Raw genomic sequence first — 20478 nt, forward strand, 5'->3', positions numbered from 1 at the left:
AGCCCTTGCATGTGTCAGCCCCACGGCCCTGTACACCCCCACCCATACTCGACCCCATACAAACAGATGTGCAACCTGCACACTACTGAATAATCACCAGACGCACTGCTCACAATCAGGATGCATGTACACTCACCGCTCGACTCCAGACGGGTCTGCCTCTCAAGGACCTGGACGTGGAGCGCTGGGGATATGCGTTCCAGGACCCTCATCTGTTCTTCCGACAAGTGGCCCCGGCGCCCCTTGGCATCCGCTGCCTTCAAGAGGCGCCGGGCCTTGTTCAGGGTCCTGGACCTGAAGTCCTCCCAGCGCTTCTTGACATGTTGTAAGTCGCGGACTGCCACCCCCTCCGCGTTGATGGCAGTCACAATGTCAGTCCAGATCCGAGTCCGTCCTTCCTTGTCGGCGCGGGAACTTCCGAAGAGGGCATCATACTGCCCCAGGACTTGCTCCACCAGGACACCAACTTCGGTGGCACTGAACCTGGTGCCCCTCTGCCTCTCTGGCCGGGGGTTGTCAGTGGTCTCAGATGGTGTTTGCCCCGACATGACAACCCCAGAGGCAGGAGTGGGTGGGCAACTGGGTCCTGGGGCTGGGCTGTGGAGTGATGGAATCCCAGTCGGGAGTCTTCGGTTCCAGCAGGGGTGGTCACAGCAACAGCACCCCTGGCTGATGTGCAGGCAGCAAATGGCAGGGCACGTGGGCAGCAGGCAGTCAGGCAGCAGCAGATGGCAGGTGGGAGCGTGCTCGGGGCTCTGGGGGGCAGTAGTTCGGCCTTCTGGGCAGGAGCGTGGTCTTCCGTGTGCTTACGCGTGGCCAGCTTGATACGGAGTGATTTGGCACGTGAAAAATCTGCACGTCAGCGTGTAATTCGAGGAAAGGCCCTTAGCGCGTAAGCGCGTCTGCACGCATACGCATTTTCATTGGACAGAAGGCCCCTCAAGCGCAAGCGCCCCTGTGACGTGACGCGTACAGACGTGCATGGGCATTTCAGCACGTGTGAAAAACTGCACGTCCGCGTGTAATACGAGGAAAGGGCCCATGTGCGTAAGCGCGCGTGGAAAACTGCACGTCCGCATGTAATATGAGGAAAGGCCCTTAGCGCGTATGCACGGCAGCACGCATATGCGATTTCATTGGACCAAAGGCCCTTAGCGCGTGAGCGCGTCTGTGACGTGACGCGCGTGGGTGTTTCCTTCATTGCACGTGATGACAGAACACACGTGGATTTCCACCAATCGCGTGTGAAAGTTCCCGGCACCCCGGAACACACGTACCCAGGCTAATCGCGTGTGGAACTTCCCGCGCACCCCGAAAAACACGTACCCAGGCCAATCGCGTGTACGCTCACTCCCCTCCGATCACACGCGATGACACTCGGACCTACAGTCTTACCACGTATCCGAATACGGGAAACCCGCGCACGGCAAAAGACGTGCACAGGCGTCAACGCGTCCGCCCACACGAAGGCAGGCGGAGGCGTCCCCGCGCACAGCATAAAAGTGCGCGCAAACAACAAACGCGTATATACAGCTACGATGAATGCCCCATTTGTCGCTGCACTGATCGTTGGACACCGCAGGAGGAGGAGAATAGCCAGGGCACGCATTTTCGCACCACGGACAAGCCTTTTTGGGATGCCTGATGACCAGGTCTACGGCAGGTATAGGTTTCCACCCCATATCATCCTAGACCTGGTCAGGGAGTGGGAAGATGACCTCACATCCCCCACCCTTTGCTCCCAAGCATTGAGCCCCTTGGAGAAGCTGCTCAATGTCCTGCATTTTTTGGCCACTGGGTCATTTCAGTGGACCACTGCCATAGTGGGGGGGTCTCACAGGCCACGCAGTCACGCTGCCTACACCAGGTACTGGCAATCATGACAGCGCGCCCCTCAGTCCGCAGGCACATATACATGCCCAGAAAACCCGCAGAAAGGCAGGCCGTTGTCCTGGATTTTTTCAGGGTGGCACACTTCCCCAAAGTGCTCGGTGCCCCCACCCATGTCTCCCACCACCCCCACCCCCCCAGCACTGTGGGGCACCCACCACCAGGCCCCCACCCATGTCTCCCAGCACCCCCACCCCCCAGCAGTGCGGGGGCACCCACCACCAGGCCCCCACCCATGTCTCCCACCATCCCCACCTCCCCCAGTCACCAGGGGCAGCCTCCACCAGGCCCCCACCCATGTCTCCCAGCACCCCCACCCCCCAGCCACCAGGAGCAGCCTCCACCAGGCCCCCACCCATGTCTCCCAGCACCCCCACCCCCCAGCCACCAGGGGCAGCCCCCAACCATGTCTCCCACCACCCCACCCCCCAGCACTGTGGGGCACCCACTACCAGGCCCCCACCCATGTCTCCCACCACCCCCACCCCCCCAGCACTGTGGGGCACCCTCCACCAGGCCCCCACCCATGTCTCCCAGCACCCCCACCCCCCAGCACTGTGTGGCACCTGCCAGCAGGCCCCCACCCATGTCCAATTCATGTTCCCCACCACCCCCACCCCCCAGCACTGTGGGGCACCCTCCACCAGGCCCCCACCCATGTCTCCCACCACCCCCACCCCCCAGAAGTGCAGGGGCAGCCTCCACCAGGCCCCCACCCATGTCTCCCAGCACCCCCACCCCCCAGCCACCAGGGGCAGCCTCCACCAGGCCCCCACCCATGTCTCCCACCACCACCACCCCCCAGCACTGTGGGGCACCAACCACCAGGCCCCCACCCATGTCTCCCAGCACCCCCACCCCCCAGCAGTGCAGGGGCACCCACCATCAGGCCCCCACCGTTGTCTCCCACCACCCCCAACCCCCAGTCACCAGGGGCAGCCTCCACCAGGCCCCCACACATGTCTCCCAGCACCCCCACCCCCCAGCCACCAGGGGCAGCCTCCACCAGGCCCCCACCAATGTCTCCCAGCACCCCACCCCCCAGCCACCAGGGGCAGCCTCCACCAGGCCCCCACCCATGTCTTCCACCACCCCCACCTCCCCAGCACTGTGGGGCACCCACCACCAGGCCCCCACCCATGTCTCCCAGCACCCCCACCCCCCAGCAGTGCAGGGGCACCCACCACCAGGCCCCCACCCATGTCTCCCACCACCCCCACCCCCCAGTGACCACGGGCAGCCTCCACCAGGCCCCCATCCATGTCTCCCACCACCCCCACCCCCCCAGTCACCAGGGACAGCCTCCACCAGGCCCCCACCCATGTCTCCCAGCACCCCCACCCCCCAGCCACCAGGGGCAGCCTCCACCAGGCCCCCACCCATGTCTCCCACCACCCCCACCCCCCCAGCACTGTGGAGCACCCACCACCAGGCCCCCACCCATGTCTCCCACCACCCCCACCCTCCAGCACTGTGGGGCACCCTCCACCAGGCCCCCACCCATGTCTCCCAGCACCCCCACCCCCCAGCACTGTGGGGCACCTGCCAGCAGGCCCCCACCCATGTCCAACTCATGTTCCCCAGCACCCCCACCCCCCAGCACTGTGGGGCACCTGCCAGCAGGCCCCCACCCATGTCCAACTCATGTTCCCCACCACCCCCACCCCCCAGCACTGTGGGGCACCTGCCAGCAGGCCCCCACCCATGTGCAACTCATGTTCCCCAGCCAACATGTCATCACAATCTAGATCCCTGGTCCCTATGGTCAGCCTCCAAATGCAAAACACCTACCCGAGTATTGCATCCACCCACTCATAATTTGCAATTACATCACAGAACACCAATTGCTAGTTCCGAAACAAACACATTTCCCTCACATACACCCAATGGGTGTCAGTGAATCTCAAAACACATATCATGAAATGCATGAAACCAATGAGATACCACACATTGAAGTTCACCAAAAAATATGTATTAAAGGAAACATAAATAGAATAAAAAATGAAGAAACAGAAATGTGAATGTACAAAAAATAAAAAAAACATGTCCGTGAAAAAAAGCAAAACCAAAAATAAAATTCCAAAGTAATGTTGTCCAAAGTCAATGTCCACAAAACAAAATCCAATGGGAAATAAAAAAGAAAGCCATTGCTCCATGGTTAAAAAGTGAAAAAAAATACAATCCAACAGTGAACTATGTACATGGGAACAAGCCAGGGCCCATTATCCCAACAAAATAAAGGAAACCTATCTAACTACACTAACTAATAAAATAAACTATATACAAAAATGTGGCCAATGTCCGAAAGGTCCAAATAAAATCAAAACAAAAATGAAACCTAACACTACCTACATAACTATGTATAAGGGCAGCGGGCTAGTTTCACGGCTCACTTGTGGATGTCCCGGGCCAGGGCATCATCGAACTCCTCCTCAATGTCCCAGAGGCGGTCCTCCTCCATGGCCCCGAGGGTCCGCAGGGCCGTCGACATCTCCACCTCCAAACCCCTGCGGATTGCCTCGAGGCACTCGGCCCGCCTCAGGGCCCTCCGCATGGAGTTCTCCGCCCTGACCATTGTGAGCCGTGCCTCTTCCACCCGCTGCCGCTCCGCATCTATGGCGTGGCCCAACCGCTGCCACACGGAAGACACTCTCTGTCCTGGGTCCTCCTGCCCTCCGGCCGATGCCTGCCCCTCCGATGTTGAAGGCCCCGAGCCTTCATGGCTTCCACCACGTTGCTGCTGCTGCTCTGCCTCTGCCCGTGCACTGCCTCCTGCTGCCTGCACATCCTCCGCTGGCTGGGGTGCAGTCGTAGATGTGGCCACCCCTGCTGGACGTCCGACTCCCGACTGTGGCAGGGATGCCTCCTCCACCATCCTGGCTGCACCGTCAGAGGCAGCTCCACAGGGCACCCAGGTGACTGATGGGTGGGAAGATGGCACAGAGGACGACTGGCGCGTAGGGGGTCCAGTTGAGGAGGGGGTCGCAGCAAGCCCCATCAGACGGAGGAATCCGGCCTGGGTGACCTGTCCCAGCAGGCTGACGTGGTCAACGAGCCATTCGAGATGACGTGCAGCCTCTTCATGAAAAGACTGCATGTCACCTCGCATGGCCCGTTAACGCAACGCCACACCAGCCAGGACAGGCTCAACCCGGACCTGGATAGCCACGTCCGCAGGCAGAGGAAGGCCAGTTGACGTGAGCTCATCCCCTGCCTGAAAAAGGGTCTGGACGTAGGCATCCCTGCTGGTGAAAGATGATGCAGGGACAGGATCAGGGACAGGATTGCACACAGGCACCACCGCGGCGGGCTGTGCTGCCTCCTGTCCCTGGTCCTGCACTGCACCACTAGCACCAGTGGGATCCCCACCTCCAGACCCCGTCTCTGGTGCTTGCACGGCCTCCTCCTCCACCAAACCCCCCACCAACTTGGATGACTCTGTGCCATCTTCCCCTGTTGGGCCCTGTGGGGTCCCAGCTGCCCCTTCTGCTGCCGAGGAGTCCAACTCCAACCTACGCCTCTTGGACCTCCCCCCGGCAGCTGCGGCCTGGGACGCGGCACCGGACTCCTCACTCCCTGACGAGATGACAACATGGGAGGTGAGCCGGGCCTTGCGTCTCCGGCTGGCGGTGGGATCCCCGCCGCTGTGCTCCACAGCACCTTCTATGCCCTCTTCATCAGTTGACGCTGCAGACAGGGAGAAACAAAACATAGGCATCAGGGCACTGTACAATGGACACATACACACATGACAGTTGTACATGAGTGGCATTGGCAAACCTCAGACATGTCATTACAATCCCCAACACACATGTCATTACAACTCGCACACATGAGCCATACCACAGCCATATCGCAACTGCCACCACCATCCATAAACATACAACAGCATGAGCAGCCAAAGGTGAGCCAGACATCACATGCAACACAGGAAGTGCACCACACATGTACACACACCACCACACTTGCATGCATGTGTACACCTCTGCCAAGTGTCGCAGTGTTCAGACGGGCATCCATGTCACATCTGCCAATCAGGCTTCCACATACCGCTGTCACATGCATCCATGTTGCATCACTGTTGCACCCTTGTCAAATACACACACATGCACATGTACACAGTGCTGATACATGCAGCCAAAAACAACATACATGCATGACATCACGGACATGTCTACTTACATACACATTCATCCAAACATGTGTGCCCACACAACTGCATTTGGCATGCAAGCCTACACACACAAGCACCATCCATGTCTCACACATTCCAGCCCTTGCATGTGTCAGCCCCACGGCCCTGTACACCCCCACCCATACTCGACCCCATACAAACAGATATGCAACCTGCACACTACTGAATAATCACCAGACGCACTGCTCACAATCAGGATGCATGTACACTCACCGCTCGACTCCAGACGGGTCTGCCTCTCAAGGACCTGGACGTGGAGCGCTGGGGATATGCGTTCCAGGACCCTCATCTGTTCTTCCGACAAGTGGCCCCGGCGCCCCTTGGCATCCGCTGCCTTCAAGAGGCGCCGGGCCTTGTTCAGGGTCCTGGACCTGAAGTCCTCCCAGCGCTTCTTGACATGTTGTAAGTCGCGGACTGCCACCCCCTCCGCGTTGATGGCAGTCACAATGTCAGTCCAGATCCGAGTCCGTCCTTCCTTGTCGGCGCGGGAACTTCCGAAGAGGGCATCATACTGCCCCAGGACTTGCTCCACCAGGACACCAACTTCGGTGGCACTGAACCTGGTGCCCCTCTGCCTCTCTGGCCGGGGGTTGTCAGTGGTCTCAGATGGTGTTTGCCCCGACATGACAACCCCAGAGGCAGGAGTGGGTGGGCAACTGGGTCCTGGGGCTGGGCTGTGGAGTGATGGAATCCCAGCCGGGAGTCTTCGGTTCCAGCAGGGGTGGTCACAGCAACAGCACCCCTGGCTGATGTGCAGGCAGCAAATGGCAGGGCACGTGGGCAGCAGGCAGTCAGGCAGCAGCAGATGGCAGGTGGGAGCGTGCTCGGGGCTCTGGGGGGCAGTAGTTCGGCCTTCTGGGCAGGAGCGTGGTCTTCCGTGTGCTTACGCGTGGCCAGCTTGATACGGAGTGATTTGGCATGTGAAAAATCTGCACGTCAGCGTGTAATTCGAGGAAAGGCCCTTAGCGCGTAAGCGCGTCTGCACGCATACGCATTTTCATTGGACAGAAGGCCCCTCAAGCGCAAGCGCCCCTGTGACGTGACGCGTACAGACGTGCATGGGCATTTCAGCTCGTGTGAAAAACTGCACGTCCGCGTGTAATACGAGGAAAGGGCCCATGTGCGTAAGCGCGCGTGGAAAACTGCACGTCCGCATGTAATACGAGGAAAGGCCCTTAGCGCGTATGCACGGCAGCACGCATATGCGATTTCATTGGACCAAAGGCCCTTAGCGCGTGAGCGCGTCTGTGACGTGACGCGCGTGGGTGTTTCCTTCATTGCACGTGATGACAGAACACACGTGGATTTCCACCAATCGCGTGTGAAAGTTCCCGGCACCCCGGAACACACGTACCCAGGCTAATCGCGTGTGGAACTTCCCGCGCACCCCGAAAAACACGTACCCAGGCCAATCGCGTGTACGCTCACTCCCCTCCGATCACACGCGATGACACTCGGACCTACAGTCTTACCACATATCCGAATACGGGAAACCCGCGGACGGCAAAAGACGTGCACAGGCGTCAACGCGTCCGCCCACACGAAGGCAGGCGGAGGCGTCCCCGTGCACAGCATAAAAGTGCGCGCAAACAACAAACGCATATATACAGCTACGATGAATGCCCCATTTGTCGCTGCACTGATCGTGGGACACCGCAGGAGGAGGAGAATAGCCAGGGCACGCATTTTCGCACCACGGACAAGCCTTTTTGGGATGCCTGATGACCAGGTCTACGGCAGGTATAGGTTTCCACCCCATATCATCCTAGACCTGGTCAGGGAGTGGGAAGATGACCTCACATCCCCCACCCTTTGCTCCCAAGCATTGAGCCCCTTGGAGAAGCTGCTCAATGTCCTGCATTTTTTGGCCACTGGGTCATTTCAGTGGACCACTGCCATAGTGGGGGGGTCTCACAGGCCACGCAGTCACGCTGCCTACACCAGGTACTGGCAATCATGACAGCGCGCCCCTCAGTCCGCAGGCACATATACATGCCCAGAAAACCCGCAGAAAGGCAGGCCGTTGTCCTGGATTTTTTCAGGGTGGCACACTTCCCCAAAGTGCTCGGTGCCATAGATTGCACCCATGTGGCCCTACGTCCACCTAGGGCCATTGAGCACATCTACCGAAACCGCAAGCACTGGCATTCCATCAATGTACAGGTGGTATGTGATGCAAAGGGAATCATCACCTCTGTCTATGCAAACTACCCTGGCTCCACCCATGACAGTTTCATATACAGAATGTCCGCCCTGAGCCGGGCCCTGGAAGCTGGGCAGCATGGCGACTCATGGTTCCTAGGTCAGTACAAATGCCCTTGCACATGCATGCAAGTCACACACAGACAAATATCCAAACCCTAATAATCTCAACTATTATCACCTCCCCAGGGGACAGTGCCTACCCTCTGAGCAACCACATGATGACGCCAATCCGGAACCCCACCACACCACCCCAGGTAAGATACAACGCCGCCCATATTGCAACCAGGGGCATAGTGGAGCGCACATTCGGAGTGCTCAAGTCACGTTTCCGCTCCCTTGACCGCTCTGGTGGGCAACTACTCTATGCACCACCAGTAGTGTGCAGGATCATTGTGGCAGCATGTGTCCTGCACAATGTTGCAACACGGCAGGGCGTCCCGGTGGACATGGTGGTGCCCCCAAATCCCCAATCACAGGCACAGGCGCTGCCCATGGGAGGGGACAGGGCACGTGGCGAGGAAGCCCGGACCCAGCTAGTGGCCACATTTTTCACCTAAACTCCCACCCCTGTGGAGTGCACACAGGCCTGGCACATACCAGGTGACAATCGATGATGACAAAGAGACAGTCAACTGTCACAACCCTACCACCCTGAGATAGTTGCCATGGAAGTGCCACATCGTCTGCATCCCTAGCTACTTAAACACAAGATATCCTGTGTGACCAAAAGGCACACATATGACATATGACATGATATGGGCCATACACAAGTATTCCAAGGCGCAATGAGGCAGGGAGGGGGGAACAAGGGAACACAGAGAACGGTACTACTAGGCCAGGTGTCATTGAGATCGTGCAAGTGCAGGGGTAGGGGGAATGGGAAAAGTGCAAGGGGAAGGGTGGGGGGGGGAGTCCAGTACAGGAGAAGTAGCCAAAAAAATAATACATAGGTCGCCTGGTGGCAACTACAAAGGTAAGTGCAGACAAATGCTGGGAAGGGAGGGCTGTAGGGATAGAGAGACAGTACTGCAGTGCAGGGTTTGCCAGGGAGGCAGTGCAAGTGGAGAGTGGCTGGGCCAGGGACCGAGGTCGGTGAGAGTGGCCCAGTTGCAGCTCCTGTGCAGTTCCAGTGAAGAATTCTGCAAGGGAGAGGCAGAGAGTAAGCAGAAGCAAAGAGGAAGGTCTTGAGGTGCTTCCAGAACTGGAGATGGTTCCCCTCAAGTTCAAGTCAGGCCGGAAGTCTGTTCCAGGGGGAGGGCCCTGCTGCGGAGAGAAATCTACCCCCAGCTAGTTGCTCTGAGAAGCGGATGACCCGGACATGCAAGGTGTGCATCACACACACCTGCAAAACAGGCCATGGCCATCACTGTCATGTCACTCAAACCCTCCCAAACATCAACATGACATGGCAAGCAATACCCATACACCAACGCAGTAACGATAAGGTACACATTGCCATGTCCTAAATGTACAGTGGCATCGGACACTGCTGCCTGACCCGGAATCAGATGAAATGACAGACCAACAAAATATCTCACCCAAAATAAGTCATTTCCAAATGCATTACAACAGTCGTAGACGTAACATCACAATGAATGCCTGTCTACATGCACATTATGCATTGCAAAATCAACACTGCAGCTCATGTGTGCAGTGTCCTACTCCTGCATCACACTGCTCAGCGCACAGCACAGTGAACAGCCACTGTGTGTGATGCACACCCTGAGCATCACATCTAAGTGACAGACCACGTCAAACATCAAATTAGGCATGTACTGGATCCATAATCGGTCACAGAACATGTGCTGCCGGGACACAGTGGGCACCAGAAGGCAAACAGTGTACACGTGGATATGCAAGGGTGGGAGTACATGTAGTGCATCAGAGTGCAAGTGTGTGGTTCTGCAAGGACATGCACTCCACATATGCATGTGCACTCAAGTGACCATCAGTGTTCCCTACACATCACATGTGAACATCCACCATGTGTACACGCCAGCATGTCAAACCACAACTATCCCCTCGCACCTGAAAGGAAAACACAACACATGAACAGGCATTGATCAGCAGAACACAACATGTACATAGGATACCACCATTACTATGTCAGAGTTCCCATCACACTGCAGGGCAAGGCAACTATCAACAACAACCCCCCCCTCACAAATGACCATGACCCACTGAACAACTGCACCTGGGTCATGGAGCCTCCAAACCTCAATTCCACCTGGCCACAGGATCACCTTTACCCTTCGTCACCATCTCCCACCTTGTGTGTAAAAAGATGTCTGAACCCTCAGAATCCACACTCATTTCCAAAATCACAAAATCCAAATCATAAAAACGAACCCGAACACCCTCCAGTAGATGACTTGACGTAGCAGTACCTCACAAAGGCCAAGTACTACCACAATGATGCAACAACCAAGGTAGCACAGCAAAACAATGTCACGACAGGATGTGAGACATGTGTGGTACATGACATAGGATGATGCACCATCCTGGGTGCCTGCAAGGTCAAACTCACACAGGCCCCTGAGACCCTGGTGGGGAATGAGGTTCAGGGATATGCAGTCGGGACAGGTGTTGACACACTGGATGACTGGAATGAGTGGCAGGAGAGGGGAGGAGGAATGACACATGAAACTAGGGAATGCACGAAAATGTACAACCTGCATGAACACATACACAATCCAAACAAACTTAGACATCATTGTCATGGCCTTCTGTAGTCCAGGCTCAGGAGTGGTACGAACCAACCACCCCCTCTAGGGTTTTGGCGCCTGCAAGTTCGGGGCTTACACAGGCATCCGCAACGCCAGTGGGGAAAGAGGGTCAGGGAACGTTGCTTGGATAGGCACGGGAAGCAGGAACACCGGGTAGAGGGTACAGGTTTCAAAATTGCATAGGATCACGGGTGATTAGGGAGAAAAAAACATACCAAATTGAACCACACATACATCCATGCATCAGTACACTCCCCAGCAAGCCTATGCAGAGCAGTTTGTAAGAAAAACAACAAGACACTTAGCTCTGGTTTTGAGTGCTGGCCTCCTGCCTGCGCACTCTCAGGTCCGGTTACAGGAGCACTGCAATGCTGCAAAGAGAGACACAGTCAACAACCTGTATGTGCCAATTACGCAAAAACACAACACCAAACATGCCCCATAGCAACAAACTACTCTACAAACAGACAATCTGTGCTCGATGCTTCGTACCCATATATAACATCACCCCTGTGACGGGTCATACACAGTCAATGCAGTAAGTCAGCCGCTGGTGGGTGCGTGGCAAATGGAACACCAATGTGTCACAATTCACACAACATACAATGTTCCCTGGGTAAGCAGACAGACCCATATAGCAAGCCATGACTACAGAGCAAGTTGCATACCACCATGACCGAAACAAAGTTGGCAGTGCATTTATCATGAAGTACGTGGAAAAGACATGCACTGCACCCGAGTATGTCCCTTGCTGTATGTCCCTGTGAGCTGCCCCTTTCCATGTCTCGGAAGGCTACATGGTTGATACAAGTGCCTCAATGGACCTTGGTGTACCGGAGGGTATGTGCCACTGCCCCTGTATGTGTCCCAGACAACCCTACTATCAACAGCCATCAGTCCTCAAACACATCTGAGCTGCATTGTGTGCTTCAACACCAATATTCGTCTAAGCTCACCCTCAGTGCTGTGACTAAGCCTGCATGTGCAACTCGCCTGGTGCAAGCTTTGCTGTGTCGTGGCCCCCCTGTGATGCTCACCTTGCCTGGAGTTCCTTGGAACATGTCAGCAGTTCTAGGATATGGGTCTGCAATCACTGTGCCTCTGCTTGTGCACACATGTGCATGTGGGCACCAACAAACGGGTCCAGAATTCCGTCGTCCAATGGGCCATGTCTGCTGGCAAAGGTGCTCTGGAGGCTCATCCCCCTGCAGAAAGGGCATGAAACACATGATTAATGCTTCAAAGTCATCTGTGTGTGTCTCATCGGGCATCTCATTACTTGACCATGTCAGAGAGTCACATCACAAATCACACCATCAGTCCGTCTTTCACCTCCAAAGTGTGGAACACTATCTACTGCATGAATTGCAACAAGCACATGTACAGGAAAAATATGAAACATACTACACAATGCATAGCAATCATCTAGCAAAAGCTGAACAGTGGACAATGACACCTAAATCATCCCCACTAGGGGTGTCAACACAAGTCACACAGCACCAGACATGCCACAGATATGACAGTCCAAAGCCCTTGTGTAAAATGCTGTAACACCGAACCATCCTTGCGAGCCCATGGATAAGGGAGGCAGGAGTGGCATATGTGAATCAAGGACCCCAAGCAGCAAACACATACACAAGACAACCATGAAGGGCCCAGCTGGAACAGACAGTGGATGCCTTCAAAAGCCACAAAGCACCGCACCGTCACATGAAAGCACAATAGACTAGCAATTTTAAACTAACTCAACTATTAACTAATTACACTAACTATGGAAAACCTACATTACCTATTTAAGCTAACTATCAAACAGAAACTTAACTAACTAAACTAAAAGAAAAATCAAAAATGGCCACATACGACCCGGGGGGGGGGGGAGGCACCCAGGAGGGGGGAGGTACAGGGTGCTGCTCAACATCCACATGCGATGATGCTGAGCCAAAAAAAAAATCCTCCATGGGCTCAACGCCTGCACAGCACGTCCTATGTGGGAGATAGATTTTCGTCCGAGTCTGGCTCATCCTGGAAAGGAGGACGTGGCACAGTAGCCTGGCCACGCCTAGCCGCAGCTTGCCCCTCGTCAGCAGCAAGTCTGCCGGACGGGTGAGCCTGGTTCTGTGTGGCGATGTGACGTAGGTCTGCATGCAGAACCTCACGTGATACACGTGCTTCCTCTTGCAAGGTAGCACGTGTAACACAGAGTTCCTCCTGCAAGGCCTGGCTGGACAACCGCTGCACCTCCCGGCAAGCCTGTAGCTCAGCCGAGATGGTACGCTCAAGCTGTGCAAACCTCTCCTCTGCATGCTGCCTCTGGGACATCATAAGGACACCCAGAGTGGATCTGAGGGAAGCATACTCCTCCCTCAGGGCATCCATGTGCGCCTCTGCGTGAGCAGCAATTGCTTGACGCAGAGACGACATTTCAGCCTGGCGTGCCCTGTCTGAGGCCGCCATGCCCAGCCTGAGCGAGCAGGCCGTGGACCGTGCCGCCTGCTGCTGGAGAAGCACCTGCCTAGCAGGGGGGAGCACAGATCGGGCCACACGCTCCATGCTCTCAGCGATGTTCTCCATTGCTGCCCCCTGCCGTTCGGAATTGGCAGTCATGTCTTGCTCCCACTCAGTATACAGCGGTTGCACGCGGCGACCGCGTTGCCGGGCTTGACCCCTGCGGGACCCAAGGACCGGGGGTCCTCGCTGTGTTGGCACCGCCTGCGGCTGCACGACTACATGCCCCCGTCGACGTGATGTCCCATGCACATCAGTGACTGGTGTGGAGGGTGACCCTGCGTCCCGATCCACCACGGGCGGAGGAACCAAGACTGTCTGATCCCTCAGTGCAGGAGTCGCAGACAGAGGAGTGTCCACATCAGAATCACTCACCCCTGACACATGGACTTGATGCTCATCCAACTCAACATGGACGTCAGAGTCGTCATCAAGGCTGGACTCATAGGCAGCCAGAGACAAGATGGACTGCAGCACTTGGGGGTTTTCGTGGCCTACCACCCCACGACCCCCACTAGTGCCGGATTGATGTGGTGTTACCAACCCTGTGTCTGGCATGACAACACCATCCTCCGCCTCCATTGCGTCATCACCTGAAAAATAGAGAGAAAAAGGTCAATACTCATGTCAGAAGCACACGACACACACACACACCGACAGCAAAGGCATCCGGCAGACATGTGACACACAACATATGACCTGGCATGCATGCTGGGTCTACTTTGAATAGCTTCTGTGATCAGACCTGTTGAAAGGTGTCAGTTTCCATGGAAGTGGGTCTATGCAGTGCAGAAAATGTGTATGCAACTCACTACCTACATGTACAAGCACTACATGGTGTGTGCCAGGAAATGTGAAGGCAGTGCAATGTCAAATTCAGACATCACGTGCATTGTGCATTCAATGTGTACAATGTCTAGAAGCCAAGCACCCCTCCACCCCAGTACCAAAGCAGGGATGCCTAGCATGGTATCAAAAGGCTGACGATACACCTGTGTATTGACAGGCAGTGTTGACTGGCATCAACAGCTTAATGTGATTCAAATTACAACACTGCAAATGATGCTGGGACAGTGGGCAGGACACATGATGAAAACTCCGGAGGCCGCCCACGTGTGAAGAAGACACAAGAGTTGGACAGAGTCATTGGCCATTGATCAGGCTGAGGCCTGTCAGCCACACAGATTGTCAGGGCCTAAACATGTGTGCAACGCAGGACTGAGCCACAGTTGACATGGGGAGGCCGATGAGATGGCAGGCAATGTATGTAACCAAGGACTCATATTACAGTCATCATCCAGTCAAGGACACATAGGGGCATGCGTGCAATGCACATGGAGCATGAATGGGCACTCATGTCCCTGCGGGACATCTGACCCATGCACAGTACAAGTGAGATACCCTGCATCGAGTACTAAGGCTGTACCACACGGCATATGTCTGGCAGTTTCTACGTTGGAAGTTAGCATCTACACAGGACACATGAACAAGAAACTACACATTGGCAAGATTGGAGCAGACCAGTGCAAAGGTGGAACTGGAGTGCAGAGTGGCGGAGGAGGGGCAAGGGAGCATGCCCACATGGAGTCCCGCATGCAGGCAGAGGAGACATGCATGACGGGAGCATTGCATTACTTACACATCAGAACCATGTACACATCATATGTAGCAGCAATCATGCACAACACATCCCACAAGTGAAACACACACGTCCTCAACAAACACGCATCAACACTCACTGGACTGGGCATCAAAGTCCAGCATCTCTCCCACTCCTTCGACCAATTCAGGTGGTATGAACTCCGCAACGAGAGCCTCATGCGGAGTGAGTTCTTCCTCCTCTGGTGCAGGCCCACCGCCAGTCACCAGAGTCAAGTTGTAATTTGAGGCACGCTTGGCCTTAGTGCTGCGCTTGATGTCATTCCAACGCTTTTTGCACTCCTGCGCCGTGCGCACCTCATGGCCGAATGAACTGACATGTTCCGCAACATGCTTCCAGTGGGTGTCACGTTGGGCAGCCGTAGTCTGACTATTGGCACCCACTAGCATGTCACGGCTGTGGCCCCGCACGTAGTCCACGAGGAAGTCCAGTTCCTGCTTACAGAAAGGCTTCTTCCTCGACGTGCAGGAGGTCGTGGCTGTGTGTGGGGTCCCAGCCTGTGCTGCAGGTGCAACCTTCCTCCTCTTGGACTGTGGCGCAGACCCTGGCTGGCTAATGCCGCCCTGACCAGTATGGCCAGTGGGTTTGGTGGATTGAGCCAAGGGAGTGGCAGGTGGAGGGATGACCAAAGGCCTGACTTGTGTCAGTGGCAGCTGGGTGCCCACTAATGGACCCTGCGCAGCAACATCAGCTGTGGCAGGGTCATTGACCGCAACGGTCCTGGTTGGCAGACTCACAACCGGGGTGCTGTTGGGTGCATCTGCCCCTGCACTTGTCAACACCCGGCTGTTCAGGCCATCAGATGACATGACTGCCCCAGGGACACGTGTCTTGGTCTGAGCAGCCCGGCCTGCCCCTATGGTTTCCCCCCTGGCCTGTTGGAGATCTACCAAGGGCTCTTCAAGTGCCAACGCAGCCTGCGCTGGCAGACCCTGAGCCTGGGTGGCGGTGTCCACAGCTGCACCTGCAGCTACCACTACCCTTGGGCCCGTGGCAGTCGATGGAACGGACTGCCGGGTCATATGGGTGCCAGTGCCAGATGCAGGAGCTGCATCCCCCGGAACCACAGGGGGTGGTGGCATGGCTGCACCGACACATGGCACAACATTGTGCTCAAGTGGCGCACCCCTGCCTCTTCCCCCTCTGTGGCTGCCCTGGACACCCTGGAGTCCCCCTACTCCCTGGTCACCACGGCCACGTCCCCGACCACGCCCGCCACGAGGAGTATGCCCAGCTGAGGCGCCCCTCACCTTTGGTGGCCTCCCAACCATGGCACAGATGTAGTAGTGCTGGCACAGATGGAGTGGTGCCAATGGGAGGTGTACACCACAATTGACCTGGGCAATTGGGGTGAAGGCGGTGGGAAGCAAGATGTTAACAGCCCCCCTGCACCTGCAAGGCTGTATGTGACCCCGGTGATGTGGTGATGGGTCACGCAACGCTCAGGCACCCCAAAACTGCAGTAAAACCGTGCACGCAACCCTGCAGCCTAAGTGCGTGGATTCAACCTCCCGCAGTACGCGGTGGCACCCAGTAACACGAATAACGCGTACGCGTCGGACACGCAGGCTACTATGACATCGAAAATGGGTGCGATACACAGGGGCACCCGCAGTGGGAAAAAGAGCGTGTGCGACTCACCGTCTAGCGCGATGCAGAAAAACACGCGTAGCCAATACCCCCGCCAAAAGAAGAGATACGTCCTTGATAGCTGTGAAGTTGTGATGGCGCACGAAACAACAGGAAGCAGCAACACACGTCGGTCTCCACGAAAGGCACGTACAGCGAACTGCTGGGCCCGCTCACCTTTAACCCGTGCTGAGGGAAACGCACGCGCGTGTCACGTCACTTACGCGCATGCGCCCTTTCCTCGTATTACACGCGGACGTGCAGTTTTTCACGCGTGCTTACGCACCTCAGGCCCTTTCCTCGTATTGCACACGGACGTGCAGTTTTCCACGCGCGCTTACGCGCATGGGCCCTTTCCTCGTATTACACGCGGACGTGCAGTTTTTCACGCGCGCTGAAATGCCCATGCACATCTGTACGCGTCACGTCACAGGGGCGCTTGCGCTTGAGGGGCCTTCGGTCCAATGAAAATGCGTATGCGTGCAGACGCGCTTACGCGTTAAGAGCCTTTCCTCGAATTACACGCTGACGTGCAGATTTTTCACGTGCCAAATCACTCCGTATCAAGCTGGCCACGCGTAAGCACACGGAAGACCACGCTCCTGACCAGAAGGCCGAACTACTGCCCCCCAGAGCCCTGAGCATGCTCCCACCTGCCATCTGCTGCTGCCTGACTGCCTGCTGCCCACGTGCCCTGCCATTTGCTGCCTGCACCTCAGCCAGGGGTGCTGTTGCTGTGACCACCCCTGCTGGAACCGAAGACTCTCGACTGGGATTCCATCGCTCCACAGCCCAGCCCCAGGACCCAGTTGCCCACCCACTCCTGCCTCTGGGGTTGTCATGTGGGGACAAACACCATCTGAGACCACTGACAACTCCCGGCCAGAGAGGCAGAGGGGCACCAGCTTAAGTGCCACAGAAGTTGGTGTCCTGGTGGAGCAAGTCCTGGGGCAGTATGATGCCCTCTTCGGAAGTTCCCGCGCCGACAAGGAAGGACGTACTCGGATCTGGACTGACATCGTGACTGCCATCAACGCGGAGGGGGTGGCAGTCCGCGACTTACAACATGTCAAGAAGCGCTGGGAGGACTTCAGGTCCAGGACCCTGAACAAGGCCCGGCGCCTCTTGAAGGCAGCGGATGCCAAGGGGCGCCGGGGCCACTTGTCGGAAGAACAGAAGAGGGTCCTGGAACGCATATCCCCAGCGCTCCACGTCCAGGTCCTTGAGAGGCAGACCCGTCTGGAGTCGAGTGGTGAGTGTACATGCATCCTGATTGTGAGCAGTGCGTCTGGTGATTATTCAGTAGTGTGCAGGTTGCACATCTGTTTGTATGGGATCGAGTATGGGTGGGGGTGTACAGGGCCGTGGGGCTGACACATGCAAGGGCTGGAATGTGTGAGACATGGATGGTGCTTGTGTGTGTAGGCTTGCATGCCAAATGCAGTTGTGTGGGCACACATGTTTGGATGAATGTGTATGTAAGTAGACATGTCCGGGATGTCATGCATGTATGTTGTTTTTGGCTGCATGTATCAGCACTGTGTACATGTGCATGTGTGTGTATTTGACAAGGGTGCAACAGCGATGCAACATGGATGCATGTGACAGCGGTATGTGGAAGCCTGATTGGCAGATGTGACATGGATGCCCGTCTGAACACTGCGACACTTGGCAGAGGTGTACACATGCATGCAAGTGTGGTGGTGTGTGTACATGTGTGGTGCACTTCCTGTGTTACATGTGATGTCTGGCTCACCTTTGGCTGCTCATGCTGTTGTATGTTTATGGATGGTGGTGGCAGTTGCGATATGGCTGTGGTATGGCTCATGTGTGCGAGTTGTAATGACATGTGTGTTGGGGATTGTGATGACATGTCTGAGGTTTGCCAATGCCACTCATGTACAACTGTCATGTGTGTATGTGTCCATTGTACAGTGCCCTGATGCCTGTGTTTTGTTTCTCCCTGTCTGCAGCGTCAATTGATGGAGAGGGCGGAGAAGGTGCTGTGGAGCACAGCGGCCGGGATCCCACTGCCAGCCGGAGACGCAAGGCCCGGCTCCCCTCCCATGTTGTCATCTCGTCGGGGAGTGAAGAGTCCGGTGCCGCGTCCCAGGCCGCAGCTGCCGGGGGGAGGTCCAAGAGGCGGAGGTTGGAGTTGGACTCCTCGGCAGCAGAAGGGGCAGCTGGGACCCCACAGGGCCCAACAGGGGAAGATGGCACGGAGTCATCCAGGTTGGTGGGGGTTTGGTGGAGGAGGAGGCCGTGCAAGCACCAGAGACGGGATCTGGAGTTGGGGATCCCACTGGTGCTAGTGGTGCAGTGCAGGACCAGGGACAGGAGGCAGAACAGGCCGCCGTGGAGGTGCCTGTGTGCAATCCTGTCCCTGATCCTGTCCCTGCATCATCTTTCACCAGCAGGGATGCCTACGTCCAGACCTGTTTTCAGGCAGGGGATGAGCTCACGACAACTGGCCTTCCTCTGCCTGCGGATGTGGCTATCCAGGTCCGGGTTGAGCCTTTCCTGGCTGGTGTGGCATTGCGTCAACGGGCCATGCGAGGTGACTTGCAGTCTTTTCATGAAGAGACTGCACGTCATCTCGAATGGCTCGTTGACCACGTCAGCCTACTGGGACAGGTCACCCAGGCCGGATTCCTCCGTCTGATGGGGCTTGCTGCGACCCCCTCCTCAACTGGACCCCCTACGCGCCAGTCATCCTCTGTGCCATCTTCCCACCCATCAGTCACCTGGGTGCCCTGTGGAGCTGCTTCTGATGGTGCGGCCAGGCTGGTGGAGGAGGCATCCCTGCCACAGTCGGGAGTCGGATGTCCAGCAGGTGTGGCCACATCTACGACTGCACCCCAGCCAGCGGAGGATGTGCAGGCAGCAAGAGGCAGTGCACGGGCATAGGCACAGCAGCAGCAGCAACGTGGTGGAAGCCATGAAGGCTCGTGGCCTTCAACATCGGAGGGGCAGGCATCGGCCGGAGGGCAGGAGGACCCAGGACAGAGAGTGTCTTCCGTGTGGCAGTGGTTGGGCCACGCCATAGATGCAGAGCGGCAGCGGGCGGAAGAGGCACGGCTCACAATGGTCAGGGCGGAGAACTCCATGCGGAGGGCCCTGAGGCGGGCCGAGTGCCTCGAGGCAATCCGCAGGGGTTTGGAGGTGGAGACGTCGACGGCCCTGCGGACCCTCGGGGCCATGGAGGAGGACCGCCTCCGGGACATTGAGGAGGAGTTCGATGATGCCCTGGCCCAGGACATCCACAAGTGAGCCGTGAAACTAGCCCGCTGCCCTTGTACATAGTTATGTAGGTAGTGTTAGGTTTCATTTTTGTTTTGATTTTATTTGGACCTTTCGGACATTGGCCACATTTTTGAATATAGTTTATTTTATTAGTTAGTGTAGTTAGATAGGTTTCCTTTATTTTGTTGGGATAATGGACTCTGGCTTGTTCCCATGTACATAGTTCACTGTTGGATTGTATTTTTTTTCACTTTTTAACCATGGAGCAATGGCTTTCTTTTTTATTTCCCATTGGATTTTGTTTTGTGGACATTGACTTTGGACAACATTACTTTGGAATTTTATTTTTGGTTTTGCTTTTTTTCACGGACATGCTTCTTTTAATTTTTGTACATTCACATTTCTGTTTCTTCATTTTTTATTCT

Source organism: Ambystoma mexicanum, chromosome 10 (assembly GCF_040938575.1).
Source record: "Ambystoma mexicanum isolate Mex_15411 chromosome 10, UKY_AmexF1_1, whole genome shotgun sequence".
Lineage (NCBI taxonomy): Eukaryota > Metazoa > Chordata > Amphibia > Caudata > Ambystomatidae > Ambystoma > Ambystoma mexicanum.